At 41.3% G+C, this 22,343-nt stretch overlaps 1 protein-coding gene and 1 pseudogene across 1 annotated transcript in view; one reads left to right on the top strand and one right to left on the bottom strand.

The window, feature by feature from the left end:
* The window catches only part of LOC128050521 (zinc finger protein 26-like), a 56,076-nt gene that overhangs the window by 14,338 nt on the left and 19,395 nt on the right, over window positions 1-22,343 (bottom strand). The gene's annotated exons all lie outside the window — the stretch shown is intronic.
* Window positions 9,814-10,524, top strand: LOC128050520 (olfactory receptor 7A10-like; annotated as a pseudogene).

Raw genomic sequence — 22,343 nt, 5'->3', positions numbered from 1 at the left:
AAAGATATCCTGTGCTCATGGACTGAAAGAATCAATACAGTTAAAATTCCATACTACCCAAAGCAACCAGAAATTTAATGTAACCCGTAGGAAAGTACTCATGATATTTTTCACAGAACTAGAAAAAAAAATTCTTAAATTATTTTAAATTACTCTGAAGAGCCAAGGCAGTATAGACATCAAAGAACAAAGCTAGGGGTATCACAGTCATTGACTTCGAACTACACAAGTTTGTTTGTGTGTGTGTGCGCACAGTAGTGTTCAACTCTGCGACCCCATGGGCTCCTCTGTCCATGGAATATCCCAGGCAAGAATATTGGAGCGGGTTGCCATTTCCTTTCCCAGGGGATCTTCCCGACCCAGGAAGCGAACCTGTGTCTTTGGTGTCTCCCTCACTGGCAGGCAGGTTCTACACCACACTACAAAGCTACAGCAATGAAAACCATATAAAACTGATACAAAAACAGACTCATAGATGAATGGAATAGTATAAAGAGCCAAAAAATAAACACACACACTTAGAGTCAACTAATCTCCTACAATGCAGTCAAAAATACACAATGTAGAAAAGACAGTATGGCCAACAAATGGTGTTGAAAACTCTGGACCGCTCATGTAAAAGAATAAAATTGGAATGTTTTCACATACCATGTATGACAAAAAGCTCAAAACGGATTAAAGACCTAAATACAAGACTAGAAACTTGGGCTTCCCTTGTAGCTCAGTCAGTAAAGAATCTGCCTGCAAGGCAGGAGACCTGGGTTTGATTCCTGCGTTGGGAAGATAATCTGGATAAGGAAATGGCAACCCACTCCAGTATTCTTGCCTGGAGAATTCCATGGACAGAGGAGCCTGGCAGGCTACAGTCTATGGGGTCACAAGAGTCGGACATGACATAGTGACTAAACCACCACCAGAAACCATAAAACTCCTAGAAGAAAACATACACAGAACGCTCTTTGACATACATATTAGCAGAATGCTTTTGGCTCTGTCTCCTAAGGCAAAGAAAACAGAGGCAAAGACAAACAAATGGAATTGAAGTAAATGTAAAAGCTTTTGTAAAGCAAAATAAACAATCAAAAAATGTAAAGAAAAAAAAAAGTAAAGACCATCTACTGAATGGCAGAAAATATCTGCAAATGATATGACCAATAATAGATTAAAGTACAAAATATGTAAATAGCTCATACAACTTAAGATTAAAAAAACCCCAAATAATCCTATTAAAAAAATGAACAGAAGACCTGAAAAGACATTTTTCCAAGGAACACACAGATGGCCAACAGGTTCATGAGACGATTCTCAAGGTCACTTATCATTAGAGAAATGCAAATCAAAACTGCAGTGAGCTATCGCTTCACACAGAATGGTCATCAGAAAGATCACAAATAACAAATTTGGCCAGACTGTGAAGAAAGGGGAACACTGGTATTCTGCTGGTGGGAATGTAAATTGGTGCAGCCACTATGGAAAATAGTATGGGGATTCCTCAAGAAACTACACCATGATCTAGCAATTCCATTTCTTTGGGTGTATATCCAAAGAAAACGAAAACAGTAATTTAAAAATATACATGCACCCCAATGTTTATAGCAACGTCATTTACAGCAGGCAAGTTATGGAAGCAACCTAAGTGTCCATCAACACATGAATGGAAGGAAAAGATTCAAAAATGAAATATTATTCAGAGTCACTGTAAAAGATTCTGATGCTGGGAAAGATTGAGGGCAAGAGGAGAAGGGGGCAGCAGAGGATAAGATGGTTGGATGGTATAACTGACTCAATGGACGCAAGTGTGAGCAAACTCAAACAGACAGGGAAGCACAGGGAAGCTTCCACTGCAGAGGTCAGGGGTTCAATTCCTGTTGGGGTAATAAGATCGTGCATGCCTCCGGGAGATAATATCCCACATACACCATGGTGGGGACAAAAATATACATAAACAAATGATGATGGTAGTTTAGTGGCTAAGTCATGTCTGACACTTGCAGCGCCATGGACTGTAGCCCGCCAGGCTCCTCTGTTTATGGGATTCTCCAACCAAGAGTCCTGGAATGAGTTGTCAATTCCTTTTCCAGGGGATCTTCCCGACCCAGGGATTGAACCCAGTCTCCTGCCTTGGAGGATTCTTTACTACTGAGTTACCAGAGAAGCCCCCAATAAATAAATATACACACAAATACACACTAAACAAGGGCTTTCTGTGATGTTCTTCCAGGGCTAATCCTCCAATATGGCTCAAATACAATTCCAAAAATTTCTTAGATTAATGTTTCGTGGACAGTTCAGTCCAGTTGCTCAGTCCTGTCCAACTGTTTGTGACCTCATGGACTGCAGCATGCCAGGCCTCCCTGTCCAGCACCAACTCTTGGAGCTTGCTCAAACTCATGTCCATCGAGTCAGTGATGCTATCCAACCATCTCATCCTCTGTCGAACCCTTATCCTCTTGCCTTCAATCTTTCCCAGCATCAGGGTCTTTTCCACTGAGTCAGTTCTTTGCATCAGGTGGCCAAAGTATGGGAGCTTCAGCATCAGTCCTTCCAATGAATATTCAGTGTTGATTTCCTTTAGGATGGACTGGTCTGATCTCCTTGTTGTCCAAGGGACTCTCAAGAGTCTTCATCAACACCACAGTTCGAAAGCATCAATTCTTCAGTGCTCAGCTTTCTTTATGGTCCAGCTCTCACATCCATCCATAATGACTACTGGAAAAACCATAGCTTTGATGATACGGACTTTTGTCAGTAAAGTCTGCTTTTTAATATGCTGTCTAGGTTGGTCATAGCTTTTCTTCCAAGGAGCAAGTGTCTTTTAATTTCACGGCTGCAGTCACATCTACAGTGATTTTGGAGCCCAAGAATATAAAGTCTGTCATTGTTTCACCATCTATTTACCATGAAATGATGGGACTGGATGCCATGATCTTTGTTTTCTGAATGTTGAGTTTTAAGCAAGCTCCTTCACACTCCTTTTCCACTTTCATTAACAGGCTCTTTAGTTTCTCTTCACCTTCTGCCATAAGGGTGGTGTCATCTGCACATCTGAGGTTATTGATATTTCTCCCAGCAATCTTGATTCCAGCTTGTGCTTCATCCAGTCCAGCATTTCACATGAAGTACTCTGCATATAAGTTAAATAAGCAAGGTGACAATATACAGCCTTTTCCCAATTTGGAACCAGTCTGTTATTCCATGTCCAGTTCTAACTGTTGCTTCTTGACTTGCATACAGATTTCTCAGGAGGCAGGTAAGGTATCCCCATCTCTTTAAGAGCTTTTCACAGTTTGTTGGGACCTACACAGGCAAACGCTTTCGTGTAGTCAGTAAAGCAGAAGTAGATGTTTTTCTTGAATTCCCCTGATTTTTCTATGATCCAATGGATGTTGGCAACTTGATCTCTGGTTCCTCTGCCTTTTCTCAATCAGCTTGAACATCTGGAAGTTCTCAGTTCAGGTACTATTGAAGCCTAGCTTGGAGAATTTTGAGCATTACTTTACTAGCGTGTGAGATGAGTGCAATTGTGCTGTAGTTTGAGCATTCTCTGCATTGTCTTTTTCTGGGATTGGAATGAAAACTGACCTTTTCCAGTCCTGTGGCCACAGCTGAGTTTTCTAAGTTTGCTGGTATATTGAATGCAGCATCATCATCTTTAATAGCATCATCTTTTAGAATTTTAAACAGCTCAGCTGGAATTTCATCACCTCCACTAGCTTTGTAGTAATGCTTCCTAAGACCCACTTGACCTCACATTCCAGGATATTTGGCTCTAGATGAGTGACCACACCATCATGGTTATCTGGGTCATTAAGACCTTTTTTGTATAGTTCTTCTTTGTATTCTTGCCCAGGGATAAACACACCTACCTTTGGTTACCTAATCTGTGACAAAGGGAAGAATATCTGATGAATAAAAAACAGACTCTTCAATAAGTGGTGCTGAGAAATCTGGATCAGTTCAGTTCAGTTCAGTTGCTAAGTCGTGTCTGACTCTTGTGAGCCCATGAATCGCAGCACGCCAGGCCTCCCTGTCCATCACCATCTCCCAGAGTTCACTCAGACTCACGTCCATCGAGTCAGTGATGCCATCCAGCCATCTCATCCTCGGTCGCCCCCTTCTCCTCCTGCCCCCAATCCCTCCCAGCATCAATGTCTTTTCCAATGAGTCAACTCTTTGCATGAGGTGGCCAAAGTACTAGAGCTTCAGCTTTAGCATCATTCCTTCCAAAGAAATTCCAGGGCTGATCTCCTTCAGAATGGACTGGTTGGATCTCCTTGCAGTCCAAGGGACTCTCAAGAGTCTTCTCCAACACCACAGTTCAAAAGTATCAATTCTTCGGTGCTCAGCCTTCTTCACAGTCCAACTCTCACATCCATACATGACCACAGGAAAAACCATAGCCTTGACTAGAAGGACCTTAGTCGGCAAAGTAATGTGTCTGCTTTTGAATATACTATCTAAGTTGGTCATAACTTTTCTTCGAAGGAGTAAGCGTCTTTTAATTTCATGGCTGCAGTCACCATCTGCAGTGATTTTGGAGCCCCAAAAAATAAAGTCTGACATTGTTTCCACTGTTTCCCCATCTATTTCCCATGAAGTGATGGGACCGGATGCCATGAGCTTCGTTTTCTGAACGTTGAGCTTTAAGCCAACTTTTTTGCTCTCCTGTTTCACTTTCATCAAGAGGCTTTTCAGCTCCTCTTCACTTTCTGCCATAAGGGTGGTCTCATCTGCATATCTGAGGTTATTGATATTTCTCCCAGCAATCTTGATTCCAGCTTGTGTTTCTTCCAGTCCAGCATTTCTCATGATGTACTCTGCATATAAGTTAAATTAGCAGGGTGACAATATACAGCCTTGATGTACTCCTTTTCCTATTTGGAACCAGTCTGTTGTTCCATGTCCAGTTCTAACTGTTGCTTCCTGACCTGCATACAGATTTCTCAAGAGGCAGGTCAGGTGGTCTGGTATTCCCATCTCTTTCAGAATTTTCCACAGTTTATTGTGATCCACACAGTCAAAGGCTTTGGCATAGTCAATAAAGCAGAAATAGATGTTTTTCTGGAACTCTCTTGCTTTTTCCATGATCCAGCAGATGTTGGCAATTTGATCTCTGGTTCCTCTGCCTTGTCTAAAACCAGCTTGAACATCAGGGAGTTCACGGTTCACATATTGCTGAAGTTTGGCTTGGAGAATTTTGAGCATTACTTTACTAGCATGTGAGATGAATGCAATTGTGCGGTACTTTGAGCATTCTTTTGCATTGCCTTTCTTTGGGCTTGGAATGAAAACTGACCTTTTCCAGTCCTGTGGCCACTGCTGAGTTTTCCAAATTTGCTGGCATATTGAGTGCAGTACTTTCACAACATCATCTTTCAGGATTTGAAACAGCTCAACTGGAATTCCATCACCTCCACTAGCTTTGCTCATAGTGATGCTTTCTAAGGCCCACTTGACTTCACATTCCAAGATGTCTGTCTCTAGATTAGTGATCACATCATCATGATTATCTGGGTCGTGAAGATCTTTCTGTACAGTTCTTCCGTGTATTCTTGCCACCTCTTCTTAATATCTTCTGCTGCTGTTAGGTCCATACTATTTCTGTCCTTTAAGAATGAAATTAGAACACTTCCTAACACCCTACACAAAAATAAACTCAAAATGGATTAAAGCCCTAAACATAGGCCGAGGCAGTATAAAATTCTTAGAGGAAAACAAAGGAGAAACACTCTTTGACATAAGTCACGATAAGATCTTTTTTGACCTACCTAGTACATTACTGAAAATTTAAGAAATTGAATGGGACCTAGTTAAACTTAAAAGACTTTTCAAAGCATAGGAAACTATATAGAAGATAAAAAGGCAACCCTCCAACTGGGAGCAAAAAATTTTGTAAGAAAGCAATACAGAAGGGTTAGACTCCAAAATATACAGACAGGTTATGGAGCTCACTATCAAAAAAGAAAATCAAACAACCCAATCAACAAATGTGGCTTTCCCACATTTTTCACATTTGTAGGGTTTTAATCCAGAGTGAAATTTTTGTGACACTGAAGGCATAAGGAACATTTAAATTGCTTACATAAAAAAGGACTCTCTCCAATGTGAGATTTTCAATGAGTCCTAATCTCAGATCTAACAAAAATGTCACCACAGTATTCACATGAAAACTTTCTATCATGGGTTTTGATATGTAAAGTAAGTAAAGAAGACAAGATGAAGGCTTTACCACATGTAGGGAACAAGGTATAAAGAAGGTTGAGAAGTGCTTGCAAACGAGACTCTCAACCAGGGCTGAACATTCTTGCAAACGAGATGTTCTGCCCAGTGTAGGGAACTAGGTATAAGGAAGGTTGAGAAGTGCTTGCAAACGAGACTCTCAACCTGAGCTGAACATTCTTGCAAACGAGATGTTCAGCTAAGAATCCTGTTTGTTCCCGTGGGAAAAGAACATTTCTTGCGCACAAGGATGTTTCTCTGATTCCTCAAAAGGAACAGACCCTGGGACAAAACGGATTCTAAGTTGATAAGGAAGTTCCCCAAAACACAGTCTTAGCTGCAGTAAATAAGTCAAGGTAAAGGTTATCTCGCCCTGTGCCTGCGCACTGTATAGTCTCTGAATCATAGTGCTTGGCAGCTTGCCCTGTAGGTTGTTGTGCAAGGGATATAAAATAAAGTAGCTGTAAGAAGCAAGTGTTAAAAATATAAAGATTTAAACCACTCTGCAGTGTTGGTGTTTCATTCCGTCTCCAGCAACCACATTCCTCATATTTATATGGTTTTGTTCCAGGGTAAAAGATGAAACAATATACAGAGAAGTTTATTCACACAATAACAGATGCTAAAAGAAATTATAGGAAGGTGCTGGGAAACAAGTTATTCTGAGGATCAGAATATCACCACACACAGGACTTTACTCTATAGGAAAGTCTACCTTTAAAATAGAAAACTCTGATGATTCCTAGCTTAAGCAAGTAGTCCTACTTAGCAACACAACCAAGGGATGTCCTAATTTACATTTCCTGATGGAACCCAACTTGATGTACACAACATCACCTTCAAAATATGCATAAGAAATAACCAGTAGAATATACCAGGAGTTGGCACATTTTGGTCATAGGTGTATTTTTGTAAATAAAGTTCTTTGGATCACAGATATGCCCATTTGTTTCCCTAAGTCGACAGTATTATTCTGCTACTAAGGCAGAGTTGAGTAATTCCATACCTTATTGCTCGTGACACATCAAGCACTAACTATCTGGGCCTCTTCAGACAATAAGTTGGCCAGCCATGGCTCTCAACCAATTACCAACAAACAGAAACTACACGACATGAAGGAAAACTTAAACATACTGTGAATATAAAACCACAAATGTAAAACTGTGACTTTTTAAACAATGTGTGACTCCTCAAAGTGTCAATATAATGAACTTAATAGACAACGGCAGGTGATTTCGGTTAAAAAAAAGACTAAAAGGCATTAACAGTTGTCACGTATAAGCCCTGATTGGGTTCTAGATCCCCAAAGTACCAAAAACACATTTTGGAACCACGTGGAGAGGACAATTTATTATAGTAGATACTTCAAAATATTATTTTTACCTTTCTTATGTGAAATAATGGAATTCTGATATTTAGTAGGATAATGCCCATACCTTTAGAAGAAGGTATTTAAAAGGCAAGTCATCATGTATGCGATTTATTTTCAACTTATTCTCAAACAGCTCACCACGGTGTTTTTGTAAATCGAGGAGAGAATAAGCATGGAAAATACTAAAACTAAATGAATCTACGACAACGAACATTCACTGTACTGGAAGGTCACATTTTATTGAGGTTCTAGGCGTTACACAATCACATAATGTGGGGAAATATACATTTTATTCAAACAAGTTATTTATGGTTTCTCATTCTTGAACTTGTATCAAAAAGCCTCCACCGTATCTCCTGGAGACCCAGTTTGACTGTGGGATCCCAGGTATTTCAGATGAGTTAACTGCTCTCGGGGTGGGTGTGGGTGTGGGGGTGTGTGTGTGTGTGTTTTGAAAACAAGTTCTGTAATCTACATACATTTAAACAGAGTAATATGCGCAGCCTTGATATCCGAAGAATCTGTACCGCTATGTAATATCCAAAAACAACGTACAAAGAGAAAGCCAAATTGTTTGGTGAAACATTATTTTTCATACAAAAGAAGCAGGCTTTTAAACCAACTCTCCCCAATACTCTAAGCAACAGAGCAGGGTAGTCAGGTTCTTAACACCCAGAGGACGTGGGGGACGGAGCAACGCACACTGGAACAGCGGAAATTCTTTTCCTCGTGGACGAAAGTCACAAAGAACTCATTGGAGGCTTTCGAATAGGGGAGCACAATGAATGTTGACACCCCGCAGACGCGCCCTCACAGCACTTACCACCCGACGGTGACTCAGATCCCGCGGACGCGAAAGGGGCCAGGCCTCTCTCAGGCGTCCCCTCGGAAGCCAGGCCTAACATGCTGTATAACGACCTCGGTGCATCCCAGAACCCTGCCTCCACGCAAGATTCACCCACAACAATGTGAAACACAGGACGACTAGCCTACCTCTTTCCACCAGGCATAGACCAGTCCGATCAAAATGCTGTCGCGAGCCAGTGACGCCACTTCCGCCTAGTGCCGTGGCTGTAGAGGGGCGGGGTTCCAGGACGCTGGCTGCCATTCAAGTTCGATTGATTGGCAAGTTCCCCTGTTAGCAGCGATACGGTAGTTTTCGTCGCGTTGGGGCGGGACCCCTAGGTCAGCTCAGAACGCGGACTGCAGGCAGAAGCAGGCCCAGCTTAAGCAGCTGAGGCCAGAACTGCGAGCAGAAATTTTGGGGGCGAGTTTTGGGGCGAGTAATTGTTCTGGATTTGGAGGGCAGAAGGGAGAGGCTGGCGATGGTTACCCACTCAAAACGATGCTACTCAAAAACTTTTCTGCCTGCCTGTTCTCAGATTCCTGGAGCGCTTAAAATTAGATTCTCCCATATTGACAAACCTGGCAATCCTTGAGATGGCCAGATTCGGCCAGACACCACTTTCTGATCAAATTCGCTGTTGTCAGGGGGTAGGGCCACAGAGCAAAGTGGGGTAAGTGCACTATCAACACACATGGAGCTGCTTGACTACTACAGAAATTTTGGAAAAAGCAGAATTATCCAAGGGGAAAACTCTACCTCAAAGAAGGAAGAACGTTCAAGCCATTGACATGCTACACCTGAAATAGGCTGAAGCTGAGCTGGACACCACAAAGGTTGATGGTCTTGAAGGCAGCGACTAATTTGTGAAAAAGAAGAAAGGAAGAAATTTTCCCTAAAATAATATCTGTACAAGATAATGGTGTTTATCATGCTCTCAGGGAAGGAATATTAGATTGTCAGTCAAAATGTGTGGGGTTTTTTCCTCATTTTTCTGATTGTTCAGTCACTCAGTCGTGTCTCCTTGCAACCTCATGGACATCAGCATGCCAGTCTTCCCTATCCTTCACTATTTCCCAGGGTTTGCTCAAACTCATGTCCATTTTTCTGGGGGTGTTCATTAATAGGATAAAGTTTCTTCATATTTGGGGACTCCTGTTTGTTTGAATTAGCTTTGCTTTGTTGGTTACCTGGCACAGTGATCAGCTACATGGATGCAGAAAACCAGAAAGTTGTCTCAAAATTCCTCTTCTTGGGACTCAGAAGATCCAGACCAGCAGCTCCTCCTCTTCAGGCTTTTCCTGTCTATGTACCTGGCCCTGGTGCTCGGGAACCTCATCATCCTCACTGTCAGCTCTGACCCCCACCTCTACCCCCAATGTACTTTTTCATCTCCCATCTGTCTCTTTCTGATATTTGTTTCAATTCCACTGTAGTTCCAAAAATGCTAGCAAATATCCAGACACAGAGCAAAGTTATCACCTATGAAGGCTGTATCATCCAGATGTATTTTTTCTTGGTTTTTGGGTACTTGGACAACTTCCTCCTGACTGTGATGGCCGATGACCACTATGTGGCCATATGCCACCCCTTGCACTACACAGTCACCATGAGTCCCCACCTGTGTGCCCTGCTGGCTCTAGTCTCTAGGTCTCTCAGTGTCCTAGTCAGCCTCTTGCACAGTCTGATGGTATTGCATCTCTCATTCTCCCTGCACATGGAAATTCTGAACTTCTTCTGTGAATTTGCTGCAGTGCTCAAGTCTGCCTGTTTGGATGCTCTCAGCAATTACATCATGCTGTATTCTGTGACTGGATTGCTGGGAATTCCTCCACTTGCTGGGATCCTTTTCTCTTAAACTAAGATTGTTTCCTCCATATTGAACATCTCTTCGGTGGAGGGGAAGTACAAAGCTTTCTGTGTACTGTGGGTCTCACCTAACAGTCATTTCCTTATTCTATGGGACAGGATTAGGAGTGTATCTCAGTTCTCCCCTTCCTCCTCAGAGCAGGCAATTGCCTCAGTGAGGTACACCGTGGTCATCCCCATGCTGAACCTCTTCATCTACAGCTTGAGGAAAGCGATATGAATGGGGCCCTGAGGAAACTTGCCAGCAGGTCTTTCTTGTCCTTGTGAGGAGACATGGATGTTGGGACGGGAGAATCACTGTAATAACCTATATAAATATATTGGCAATCAGAAATACCTAATCTTCAACTTCATTGAGTGTATGCTTTGTCCCTGTTTTTCTGAAATACCATAGCTTGAGCTTCTTCTAAGTTTTCACTTCCTAAAGCAACTGATTCTTGGACTTCTCTGATGGCTTAGTGGATAAGAATCTGCCTGCCAATGCAGGGGATGTGTGTTTGATCCCTGGCCAAGAAGATTCCACATACTGAGGAGCAACTAAGCTTGAGCACCACAATGACTGAGGCCATGATCTAGAGCTCATGAGCCGCAGCGACTGAGGCCATGTGCTGCAACCAATGATGTCAGTGCACCTCGAGTCTATGCTCCAAAACAAAAGAAGCCATTGAAATGGGAAGCCATCCAATGACAGTTGAAAGCAGCCCCTGCCAGCTACAACTAGAGAAAGACAGCCTGTAACAGTGAATACCCAGTATAATTAAAAATAAGATAAAAAATAAGTAATAAAAATAAAACAAAAGCAACTGATTCTCAAGAACTTCCTTTAGTGAAATTTATGATCTCTTTCCTGTGCAGAAATGTTCATTCTACAGTTCAGTTCAGTGCAGTTCAGTCGCTCAGTTGTGTTCAACTCTTTGCGACCCCACGGACTGCAGCATGCCAGGCCTCCCTGTTCATCACCAACTCCTGGAGTTTACTCAAACTCATGCCCATTGAGTCGGTGATGCCATTCAACCATCTCATCCTCTGTTGACCCCTTTTCCCTCCATCAATCTTTCCCAGCATCAGGGTTTTTTCAGATGAGTCAGTTCTTCACATCAGGTGGCCAAAGTATTGGAGTTTCAGCTTCAGCATCAGTCCTTCCAATGAATATTCAGGACTGATTTCCTTTAGGATGGACTGGTTGGATCTCCTTGCAGTCCAAGGGACTCTCAAGAGTCTTCTCCAACACCACAGTTCAAAAGCAGCAATTCTTTCTTTCACTCAGCTTTCTTTATAGTCCAACTCTCACATCCATACATGACCACTGGAAAAACCATAGCCTTGACTAGATGGACCTTTGTTGGCAATGTAATGTCTCTGCTTTTCAATATGCTGTCTAGGTTGGTCATAACTTTTCTTCCAAGGAGTAAGCGTCTTTTAATTTCATGGCTGCAGTCACCATCATCAGTGATTTTGGAGCCCAGGAAAATAAAGTCTGACACTGTTTCCACTGTTTCTCCATCTATTTCCCATGAAGTGACGGGACCAGATGCCCTCATCTTTGTTTTCTGAATGTTGAGTTTTAAGCCAACTTGTTCACTCTCCTCTTTCACTTTCATCAAGAGGCCTTTTAGTTCCTCTTCACTTTCTGCCGTAAGGGTGGTGTCATCTGCACATCTGAGGTTATTGATATTTCTCTTGGCAATCTTGATTCCAGCTTGTGCTTCATCCAGCCCAGCGCTTCTCATAATGTACTCTGCATATAAGTTAAATAAGCAGGGTGACAATGTACAGCCTTGATGTACTCCTTTTCCTATTTGGAACCAGTCTGTTATTCCATGTCCAGTTCTAACTGTTGCTTCCTGACCTGCATATAGATTTCTCAGGAGGCAGGCCAGGTGGTCTGGTATTCCCATCTCTTTAAGAATTTTCCATAGTTTGTGGTGATCCACACAGTCAAAGGCTTTGTTATAGTCAATAAAGCAGAAAGAGATGTTTTTCTGGAACTCTCTTGCTTTTTCTAGGATTCAACAGATGTTGGCAAATTGATCTCTGGTTCCTCCACCTTTTCTAAAACCAGCTTGAACATCTGGAAGTTCATGGTTCCTTACTGTTGAAGCCTGGCTTGGGGAATTTTGAGCATTACTTTGCTAGTGTGTGTGAGATGAGTGCCATTGTGTGGTAGTTTGAGCATTCTTTGGGATTGCCTTTCTTTGGAATTGGAATGAAAACTGACCTTTTCTAGTCCTGTGGCCACTGCTGAGTTTTCCAAATTTGCTGGCATATTGAGTGCAGCACTTTCACAGCATCATCTTTCAGGATTTGAAATAGCTCAACTGGAATTCCATCACCTCCACTAATTTTGTTCATAGTGATGCTTTCTAAGGCCCACTTGACTTTGCATTCCAGGATGTCTGGCTCTAGGTGAGTGATTATACCATTGTGATTAACTGGGTGATGAAGATCTTTTTTGTATAGTTTCAGACTTAAATTGAAGAAGTTAGGGAAAACCACTAGACCATTCAGGTATGACCTAAATCAAATCCCTTAGGATTATACAGTGGAAGTGAGAAATAGATTTAACGGATTAGATCTGATAGACAGAGTGCCTGATGAACTATGGATGGAGGTTTGTGACATTGTACAGGCAACAGGCAGCAAGACCATCCCCAAGAAAAAGAAATGCAAAAAAGCAAAATGGCTGTCTGAGGAGGTACTTTCTGAAAAGGAAAGATATACCCATTTGAATGCAGAATTCCAAAGAATAGCAAGGAGAGATAGAAAAGCCTTCCTCAGTGATCAGTGCAAAGAAATAGAGGAAAACAATAGAATGGGAAAGACTAGAGATCTCTCCAAGGGAACATTTCATGCAAAGATGTTCATTCTTGGTCTCTTTCATATACCATTAGGCATATCAAGATAATCACTGGGACTTCCCTAATTGTCCAGTGGTTAAGACTCTCTACTTCCACTGCAGGGGCCCTGGATTGGATTCCTGGTTGAGGAAATAAGATCCCGCCTGGCACACTATGTGCCCCTCTCCCTCCTGGAAAAAAATCATCAATTCACCCATCAGAATGGCTAAAGTTCAAAAGATTAAAAATACCAAGGGCTGGCAAAGACATGGAGCAATGGGGACTTTCATATATTACTAGTGTACTAGGATATTTATACTGGAGCATAAATGGATTCAGTTGCTTTGGAAACTGGCACATGCACTAAATCTAATTATACTCCTTCTCTACATCATAGCCCTCCTGCTCTTAGGTATACACCTGACTGAAATGAGTGCTTATATTCACAAAACATGTCTGAAAATGTTTACAGCAGCATTTGAAAGATAGCACCACAGTGGAAATAATTCGAATGCCCATCAGTGCTAGAATGGATAAACAAAATATGGTACACCAAAACACAGAAAATTCCACATTAACATGAAAAGAACAAATACTCCTATGCACAACAACATTGACAAACCTCAGACACAAGTTAGATTTTCATGAAAGTGTATACATTATATGATGCCATTTTTATGAAATCTAGGAGCAGGGAAACTCGTTGACGGACATAGGAGTCAGTGTAGTGGGTACTTTGGATGTGGGAAATGTTGACTGAGAAAGGTCACAAAGACACATTCTGGGTGATGGAAGTGTTTTATATCTTTGTCGAGGTGAGTAGCTATGAAGATATATATTAGTAAAAGCTCTTCATGTGTTTAAGATTTTTTCATGTTATGTTATTATATTATGCCTCAATTAAAATAAAAAAGAGATAGGACTTCCCTGGTGGCCCAGTGGTAAAGAATCTACCTTCCAATGCAGAGGACATGGGTCATGGGTTCAATCCCTGGTCAGGGAGCTAGATCCCACATGCCATGGAACAGTTAAGCCACAACTAGGGAGAAGCCCGTAGGCCACAATGCAAGATCCTGTTAGTCACAGCTATGACCTGATGGAGTCAAATAAATAAACAAATACATTTTTTAATTTAAGAAAATAAAAATGAGATAATTATATAAAGCAGTGACATTGTGTTCACTGAAAACTCTCTTCAAAATTAATATGTCATTCAAAATTTAAGTTTTATTTACTACAGGAAATTTAGAATTAATAGCTTAGCATTGAGACCAGTGTCAAACAGGTTCGTGGCCCCAGAAGAGATGATTTCAGTCCAGGACCAAAAGACACAGTCCTAGTCACTCAGAGCTTTGTGCAGTAAAGTTTATTAAAGTAACAGTGATAGAGAAAGCTTCCAACAATATCACTGGAAGGGACACAAAAGTGCCCGCATCGCTAGTTTAAGTGGGGCATTATATACTTTTCAACTGGCTGTTGGGAATAAATAAAAATAATACCACAAGGTTGAAAGAGTTCCATCAGACCCTTTCCCAAGGCATACATCCTGAGATAACTTTGGCACAAGATTAGCCAGAGACAACGGGTTCTGGGCAACCTCTCTGGGCAAGATATACTGTTGCTGTGTTATCAGGGCTACAAGTCTTGAGACACAGGTTCCTAGGCAAGATCTGTTACAATTATAATGATTAACATAGAGCCTAAGAAAAACATTTCCATGAGTAAGGCATTATGCTGTGTAATCATCAGCTCCTAAAGAAAGGCCAGATCTCAGGCAAACACATTGTTGCACAAGGCTTAAGGAAAGCAAGACTGAGAATGTTCACCTCCCCCTTAAAGGGGTCTGAACTGCATAAGCTAACACTCTCAGAATCGAAGGAAGTGTATATGGTCTGCAGGGATGAAATAAAATTAACCTAATTTGCCTAAATACCTTTGGTTATATTGATAAATTATCTGAAGCCTCCTGTTTAGGTTTCTTCTAGTTCTGCTTCTCCCCGACTCACTCCCTTCCCTACTCTTTTCTAAAGTCTTGACTATATGCTCCCTGGAAGTCAAGATATATATTTGGCCAACTTTGTCTTGCATAGCAAATCTATACCATAGTGAGCCTCTCAAATATTGTTAAGTGAATGAAACCATATTTGAGGTACCTTTTGGAACTAAGTTTGGACTAACAGGTTTAATCAACAAATCTTAGAGCCGGAAAAGTCCTTTGTGTCTTTCATGTAGCTTCATTAGTTGTTCTTTTTTTTTTTTTAATGAGAGTACAGATTTCCTTGAGGAAGACTAAATTTCCAGGAATGGACCACTGATGTCAGAGACTGTTTTGGGGAAGACAGATGAGTCTATTCTGTGAGCAACTTATTATATATTGTATTGTTTCCATAATATCTTACAGAAAAACACAAATGATCTTTTCAGCCAGTCCAGTAGTTCTTTCTGTAAACACATAGTCTATTGATCTTTGTAGCAGTGCTTCACATCCTTGATAGAAGCTCTCATTTCTATCGAAGATGAAGCCTTTACGACGTGATTCTTACCCTTGTTAATCACGAGAGAGCTTGCTTTTTCTCTCTGCCCTCTGCCCTGTGAGGACTCAATGAAAAGGAAACAATCTGCAAACCAGAAGATAACTTGATGATCCTGGTGAAAGAGATGAAACAGGATAGTCATACAGAAAGCTGTTGAAATCCTGGTAGGGGATTACAGATACAGAGGTAAAGAAACCTAGCGAACTTTGTTAGTTAATGATCGCTTAAGAAGGCTATCAGAACCTCATGAAATGAAGTAGGCTTGCTTAAGTATAAAGTATGAGACATGCCCCAGGTCATGAGGTGAAAGAAAAAAATGTTATTAATCTTCTGATGATGTGAATAAGCGCTATGACAGGCCTAGTTTGACCTCGTAGGGTCAGACACTCTTCTGCCCCATACAAAGGGGGAGCTGGTAACAAAAGCCTAACATCTACTTGAACAACAAGGAAGAAAGAGGTATTTTCTTTCTCCTCCACTCTCTTTTGATTATAAAAATATAGCTTATTTAATCCTTGGGAGGGCTTTCCTAGTGGCTCAGAGGTAAAGAATTCGCCTGCAATGCAAGAGCCACAGGAGACATGGGTTCAATTCCTGGGTCAGGAAGATCCTCTGGAGAAGGAAATGGCAACCCATTCCAGTATTCTTGCCTGGAGAATCCCATGGACAGAGGAGCCTAGTGGTTTACAGTCCATGGGGTGGCAAGAGTCAGATACGACTTAGCAACTAAACCACCACCACCACCAATCCCTGGGGTGGAGTCCCCTCCACATGGCCTGCTTGCATCTCTCACAAGTGTCCTATATTAATAGATCAACTTCATGCCTACTACTTTCCCTCTTGCTGAATTCCATCTGTGCAGAGACACAAAGAATCTGAGCCTCGGTAAGTTCAGACACCAGGTGAGTGATTGTAATGGGTTCGAGTCCCAGTCTGAGGTTCACAGTTTCGCTGGTACCTAGATCTCAGAGTTCCAGCCTGTAGAACTGTGAGAAATACATTTTCATTGTTTTCAACCCCCACCCCACCCCCACTTATGATATATATATATATATATTTTTTACAGCAACCCAAGCTGACTTAACACTCCTTTTTTTCAAGTAAATGGAAGAATTTGTGTAACCCATCAATATTATGATGTTGTTGTTTAGTTGCTAAGTCTTGTTCAACTCTTCTGTGACCTCATGGACTCTGGCCCACCAGGCTCATCTGTCCATGGGATTTCCCAGGCAGGAAAACTGGAGTGGGTTGCCATTGACTTCTCTAGGGATCCTCCTGACCCAGGGGTTGAATCTGCCTTTTGAGCACTGCAGGCAGATTCTTTACCACTGAACCACTAGGGAAGTGCTTCCAATTTTCCAAATAACCAATATTCTCTCTACACACTCTCATTTGTCAAGTTTCCTATCAAAATTGTTATTTTAAAAAATTCCCATAGTTTTTACTAATAAATTGTTTCCAATCCAAGTTCTCACTATAATGCTTTTGTGATATTAATAATTTGAGCCTTAATACCCTGCTTATATTTTTTGTCTTATCAATAAGTTCAGGGTTTAAATGCAAAAGTTTTGAAAGTACACACTGTGTAAAAAATCTATGCCATCCCTCTGAAGAAAGGAAGAGAGAATGAAGGAAAGAAGGATAAAACATTGAATTTGTTCTCAGTTTAGCTGTCACTTCTTAAGAGAAGCCTTTTCCAACTATGGAATCCCATGCAGCACAAATAAGTTCTCATCAGACACTGTTCATACTACTGTAGGTCACACTCCCTGCAAAGCTGGTTCTGAGACAAGGACAGACTTTTAGGAAGCTTTTTGGGGTGTGTTTTGGGGATAAACAGAATTACCATATGACTCAGCAATTCTACTCCTAAATCACTGAAAACACTCAAACAAATATATTGGGTTGGCAAAAAAGTCTAAGTTTTTCCGTAATATGTTACTTTTCAGCCAAACCAATATGTGCATGCAATCCAATATGTACAGCACTACTCCCAGTTAAAAACCATGGAAATAACCCAAATGCTCATCACTGGATGAAAGGATACACAAACTGTGGTACACATATACAGCGGAACATTATTCAATCATAAAAAAGAATGGAGCAATTAAATATCAGTTACACAGCCAGAGGGCAGGAGGAGAAGGGGACGACAGAGGATGAGATGATTGGATGGCATCACTGACTCAACGGACATGGGTTTGGGTGGACTCCGGGAGTTGGTGATGAACAGGGAGGCCTGGCGTGCTGCGGTTCATGGGGTCACAAAGAGTTGGACACACTGAGTGACTGAACTGAACTGAACACAGCCAGAAATTTTTCCTAAGGAATGAAATACTAATTTCATGAACGTGCTCAGTGAAAGATGCCAGATACAAAGGTCTCATATTGTATGACTCCTTTTATCTGAAATATCCAGAATAAGTAAATCCATAGAGAAAGAAAGCAGATTGGTGGTCTCCAGGGCCTGGTAGAGAGAGCAAAATAATAATTGCTGAATGGGTACGGAGTTTCCTATTGGGGTGATAAAAATAACCCAGGTCTTCTGTCAGGAGCTGCGTTAGGCATTACTGATAAAATGGAAGCATGGCCCCAGGCCCCCTCTCCTCATTTCACAGGCACAGATCCCAGGATGAAGGAGTTAGGCCTTGTAATTCTGACTTGTCTTTTCCTCTCCTCGGCTGAGTTGACTGAAAAGGAATATTAAGGTGCTTATTGTTCTTGAGAGGAGCATGAGAAGGCACAAAGCCTTCTGCAGCATTGCTAAAAAAATAATTCATAAAGTTAATCATTGACATTTGTTCAAGGTCTTTTACAAAAGAGTGTTCCAGGATGAGCACGTAGGCTGTAGATTGAGGCCATGGGAGAGATTGATATCTGAAGCCTATTTGTGAGGAGAATGTTTATGGCAAAGGAGTTTACTGAATTTAGGGCTTAGAAATAATTAAAATAGTTTGAAGTTAAAGATTTAAGGAATGTTGTAAAATTAGCATATTTTACTATAGCTTATAAAAGTTAGGAATTTTTAGAGACACTATAGCTAGAAGCCTTTTTAAGAGATAGTGAGCTCAGGATGTTGGGGGCAAACAAGGCTTAGGAAGATAAGTAGTAAACTGAGGAATGCAGTATGAGTTACAATGTAATCACAAGTTAACTATAGGACACATTAGAAGAGGTAGGTAATAGATGATAAGGCTGATTCCGAGAGACTCACTGAAGCAGGAACTCTGAAGAGCAACAATGATTTATAGAGATAATAAATCTGGGAGAGGGGGATCTGAAAATGTCAAACCTCTGGCCTAATGCTTTTGTAAAAGTATAAAAGAGAATCTTAAACTTGAAATAAACAGGCAGTCCAAAAGAAAAATGAGAGGCTGTCTCATTTGCCGACACCGTTCACCTCTTCAGGTTGAATCCTGGCTGCTTGAGTTGGACTCCGGCAGTCTTCTGCATTGCAGGCTGATTCTTTACTAGCTGAGCCACCAGGAAGCCCAAGAATACTAGAGTGGGTAACCTATCCCTTCTCCAGCAGATCTTCCCGACCCAGGAATTGAACCAGGTTCTCCTGCAGTGCAGGTGGATTCTTTACCAGCTGAACTACCAGAGAAGCCAAAAATGTCTTTAGGGAAAAGATTTAAAAATTGGAAAATGGGCATTTCTTGGAATTGCCTTTCCCAGTTTTGACAGTAAATGGTAAAATACAACATGAGAAAGAAATGATGACCAGGGCTGACAACATTCAGGGATGAGGTTCAGGGTCCCCCTACCAACTAAGCCATCTGATCTACCAGAGTATGAGTTGAGAATGGGTAGCACAGGAGGGAGACAATGAGAATCAACTGTGGCCCTGAGGCTGCCTACAGTAGCAGAGGCTATAGATTGGCCCATTGACCCTCTTTTAAGTAGTAGTTTATCTTACTCACCCTCACCCCTAAAAACAACCCATGGAAACTATGAGAGTATCAAAGAAATTATTTCAGTGAGCCCAGACTCTTGGAAAATTGCTAAATTCCTTCCCTTGACATATCTAACTTCTTTAATTAACAATAATCTTTTGACTTTCAGGTTACCTTGTCTTTGTTGTAAAAGCTCCTCTATGTCCTAGCTCACCTCTGACCTCCTTGGAACAGTTTCTCAGAATATCTGAAATGCTGTTTCCCAGGATACACTTCTCATTTGGCCCCCACTAAAACTTAACTTGCTGGGGACCTTCTTGGTGGTCCAGTGGTTTAGACTTTGCTTTCCAATGCAAGGGATGCAGATTTGAGCCCTGGTTGGGCAACTAAGATCCCACATACCATGAGATGCGGCCAAAAAAACATCAGTAACAACAAAAAAGCAGCAATAAAACAACTTAACTCGTAACTGTCATGTTGTGCAGTTTTTTCCAACAGGAGTTATGTTCCATGAGCCTGTTTCCCCACATCAAATCCTTCCTTTAGAGGCCCACGTACTCTGTTGGAGACACAGCACATCACGCTTGTCATTGACTTAGAGTGTATACTGCATTTTGCAAATTAGTTAGAATACCCTGTGTGTTCAAATGCCTACACTAAACATGATCATTCCTTAAGAAATTAAACCTCTTCTTATGTCTTCTATTAAAATTTTTAATCTTTCCTATATTTTATACTCCTTTCAGACTATACATTCCTCTTTCCTTCTCTTTATAGTTATTTTATATTTGCCACATATATGTCCTTAATATTTTTCGACCCACTTTACCTGGGTTATTTCTGTCCCTCTCTTTAGAGATAATAAGTGGAGCCCTCTCTAATAGCAACAAAGGTCTCCTGACATCAGCCATTACCAGGGGATATTTTTCAGTCTTCATTTTGATAGTTATTTCAAGAAAACCAAAACTATTAACCAGTTTATTTTTCTTCAGAAAGGACATTTTTTCTCCGTGATGTTGTGGACACCAAATAATCCATGAAACCTCCAAAGATTCATCAAGGGAAGAGCATTATAGAAAGTTGGTTCCTGTAGAAATTAAAGTTTCTCTGGGGGACACCTTGTAATTTTAAGTCAAGACAAAGAAAGAAAAATTTCTCCTTGGAGGAAATAAATCCATCTCCCTCCAAGGCTACATGCAAGGACACCGCACTGGCTGAAAATTTTCCATTCTTTTATCTTTGCACCCCAAAGGAGGAGGTGAATTGTTTGGAGAGCAGAAAAACAATAGAACAGTTTAATTTACTGAGGAGCTATGAGGATCCAACCTCTGAGACGCTGAAGACTTTAAAACTCTTCTGTTGTCCCATTCCTATAATTTTCTGACTCTAGCCAAGTGAAAACACAACTGGGCTTCCCAAGAACAGACAATGGAGAACAGAAAGCTTCAGTGATAAACATCAGAGTGTGTCCCTCAGGATGTGCTGCTGGAATAAGAAGGAATAGAGAGATGGTACTGGGTGTTGACTTAAAAATACTGACAACCTAAAAGTTCAAAGTTGTGTTTCATTCAGCAGGAATTTTTAGGACTTCAAGCTTGGGAGGCAGCAAATAAAGGAATTCTGAGAGAATTACTTTGAGAAGGTGAGGAGGGGGGCAGCCAGGTTATATAGAAGTTTTATAACCAAGGTTAAGTAGTCTGAACACCAAAAGATTATTGTTAATTAAAGAAATTGGATATACCACTTTAGGAATTTAGTGATTTTCTATGCCTGTGAAGATTCAAGAGTCTGGGCTAACTGAGATCATTCCTTTGATATGCATATCAGCTATGTAAGGCCCCCATCCTAAGCTTTCATATCCTGAGTTTCCTCAGTGCTCACCATAGGGGCTGTGCTCAGATAGCTGCTAGATGCCAGGTAATCTTTTGCTTCTTGTGTTCCCTCAGGGCTCACAGGTTCATGAAGGAGGGCTGTAATTGCCGATGACTGTGACATCCTTGTTTACTGATGTGGCAGGAAACAGTCCATCCTCATTGGCTTGACTTGTAAAATAGTGAGACTGGGAGAGTCTCATATTTACTTGATGTGTAACATTGAAGTCCCTGTTTTTTTGAAGGTGCCTTAGTTTCAAATGAAATTAGCCTTTTCTAGTTCTGGTTGTTTCTTTCTACTCTTCTTGGGATCTTGAGCCTCTTCCAGTGAAGAGTATTTTTTTCAGAGAATCTCCACCTCTTCCCTCAGTTCATTTGCTCAGTCGTGTCCGACTCTTTGCGACTCCATGAATTGCAGCACACCAGGCCTCCCTGTCCATCACCAACTCGTGGAGTTCACCCAAACTCATGTCCATTGAGTCAGTGATGCCATCCAGCCATCTCATCCTCTGTCGTCCCCTTTTCCTCCTGCCCCCAATTCCTCCCATCATCAGAGTCTTTTCCAATGAGTCAGCTCTTTGCATGAGGTGGCCAAAGTATTGGAGTTTCAGCTTTAGCATCAGTCCTCCCAACATTAAAGCTCAACATTCAGAAAACAAAGGCCATGGCATCTAGTCCCATCACTTCATGGCAAATAGATGGAGAAATAGTGGAAACAGTGGCAGACTTTATTTTCTGGAGTTCCAAAATCACTGCAGATTGTGACTGCAGCCATGAAATTAAAAGACGCTTAGTCCTTGGGAGAAAGGTTATGACCAACCTAGACAGCATATTAAAAAGCAGAGACATTACTTTGCCAACAAAGGTCCATCTAGTCAAGGCTATGGTTTTTCCAGTAGTC

This window comes from Budorcas taxicolor, chromosome 7 (assembly GCF_023091745.1).
Source record: "Budorcas taxicolor isolate Tak-1 chromosome 7, Takin1.1, whole genome shotgun sequence".
NCBI lineage: Eukaryota > Metazoa > Chordata > Mammalia > Artiodactyla > Bovidae > Budorcas > Budorcas taxicolor.
This window is presented reverse-complemented; position numbering and strand designations above follow the sequence as displayed.